This window comes from Eptesicus fuscus, chromosome 13, assembly GCF_027574615.1.
Source record: "Eptesicus fuscus isolate TK198812 chromosome 13, DD_ASM_mEF_20220401, whole genome shotgun sequence".
NCBI lineage: Eukaryota > Metazoa > Chordata > Mammalia > Chiroptera > Vespertilionidae > Eptesicus > Eptesicus fuscus.
In genome coordinates, this window is record NC_072485.1 from 72,409,143 (window position 1) to 72,411,333 (window position 2,191).

At 40.9% G+C, this 2,191-nt stretch overlaps 1 pseudogene; it reads right to left on the minus strand.

Annotated features, from left to right (window-relative positions):
- Window positions 1-517: 517 nt before the first annotated feature.
- On the minus strand, window positions 518-1,391 carry LOC129151331 (heterogeneous nuclear ribonucleoprotein A1-like; annotated as a pseudogene).
- Window positions 1,392-2,191: the final 800 nt, after the last annotated feature.

The following is a 2,191-nucleotide window of genomic DNA, read 5'->3' on the forward strand; positions in this document are numbered from 1 at the left end:
ATACAGGGAGATAGAAGTAGACAGAGAGGGAATAGAATGAGTATTAAAGTATCAGGATAGGTTTAACCATAGGTAACCAGAAAAAAATAACTGTTTGTACTGTAAGGAATTGATTTTACATAGTAAGAAAATGCAGAGGAAAGACAATTACAGGATTAATTAATTTGGCTGATTATCACAATATCAAGAATGCCAATTCTTTCCCTCTTTTCATTTTTCTTCCTTGGCGTATATCAGCTTTGTCCTTAGGCTGCCCCCTCTCTTGGCCACATGATGGCTACAGAAACTCCACGCATTTTGTCCTCACAAGAGTATCCAGAAACAGAATAAATAACTGCTGCTTTTTTTTTTTTAAGACAAATGTATTCATTGTTAAGATCAGACTATTACATTTAGCAATCAACAGCATGAGTACAAAAAATAAATCTACATTAAAACCCTTTGTTGGAATGCTTTACAGTTTCCACAGAACAGAAACTAAAATAAACTGTTATACAATTAGCCACAGATACAATCCTCAAGTTTTTTGACCATTCACATGTTGATTGTTGTAATTGCCAAAATCACTGTAGCTTCTGTCTCCTCCAAAATTGCTTCCTCTACCACGGCCACAGCCACCTCAGTGTCCTCCAACATTATAGTTGTCAAAGCTGCAACTCCTGCCATAGCCACCACCCTGGATTCCATAACCCTCTCCACCACTTCCATAGCCTCTAAAGTAACCAGCACCATCTCCTGTATAACCACCATCATTACCAAATCTATTATAGCCATCCCACTGCCATCATACACACCTCCACCATGGCTGCCACCAAAGCCACCTGGACCTCTGGAGTTTGACGTTTCCTTCATCATCAAAGTTGTCATTCCCACCAAAACCACCTCCACAACAACCTCTGATATTTCCACAACCACTCTAAGCTCTGGCTGGAGGAAGCACCAGCCATCTCTTGCTTAGACAGGCTCTCCTTACTTCCCAGTGTGGCCATTCGCAGGATGGTGCTTCTTGTATACAGTCATGATCATCAAAGGTTACAATAGCAAAGCCTCTCTTTTGGCCACTGCCTCAGCCAGGCATGATTTCAATCACTTCATTTTCCTATACTGTTCAAAATAATCTCTTAGGTGATGTTCTTCGGTGTCTTCTTCAATACCACCGACAAAAAATCTATTTCACAAGTAAGTGGGCACCAGGTCTATTGAAAAAGCCCTCTCTGGTTCCACAACTCTTCCCTCCACTTCCTGTGGCCCTGCATTCACGGCTGCATCCACCTGCTCCGCATTGGCACACGTGACAAACCCAAACCCTCTGGAGCGCTTGGTGCTTGGAATCTCATCATCACAGAATCTGCGCGCTGTTCCAACTCTTTGGGAGACTCTGTCTTAGACATGACAACTGAGGGAGAAGACACTTCAATGATGCTTCCTCTGGGGCATCCACCGGCAGAAAGGAGTGATCTAACGAACGTATCTGCCCAAGAACTACTCCTTTCCTATGTGTTTCTTTTTATGTGTGGGAGAAAAAATTTCCCTAGAACCCGAGCAGATGATTTATCCTTACATCTCATAGGCCAAATTGTGTCACATGCCCAGACCTAACCAGCCCCTGGCCATAGGAATGGTGCAGCCAAAGTTCTTCACCAAAGAACTCAGCAAACTATAGTCCAAAAGTCAGCCCACAACCTGCTTCTGTGTGTCCTGTGAGTTAAGAATGTTTTTGCCTTTTTAAGTAGTTGGGGGGAAATGAACAATAATATTTTGAGATGATAAACTGTAAAATTCAAATGTTATATTTCAAATTTCATTGTCCATGCATAGTTTAATTGGAATATAGTTATACACATTCATTTCTCTTTTGTCTATAGCTACTTTCAAGCTATAATGACGGAATTGAGTAGTTGCAGCAAGAGACCATATGGTCTGCAAAGCCTGAATATTTACTATCTGGACCTTTCCAGAAAAAGTTTATTTAGTCCTAGCTTAAACCAAATTCTACTCACCCATCACTGCTAGGTCAGCCTCTCCCTAAGCAGATAATATGATTTTGTGTGTGTTTTTAAAAGGTGAGTGTGATTTTTTTTTTCTTTAAAGATGGGAGTGAATTTTCTTGAACAAAGTTTTCTTGGGAAAGAGTAAAGGAGTAGGATGTTGATTAGGCAACAATCAGAGAGAGAGAAAGAGATTGAGGTTC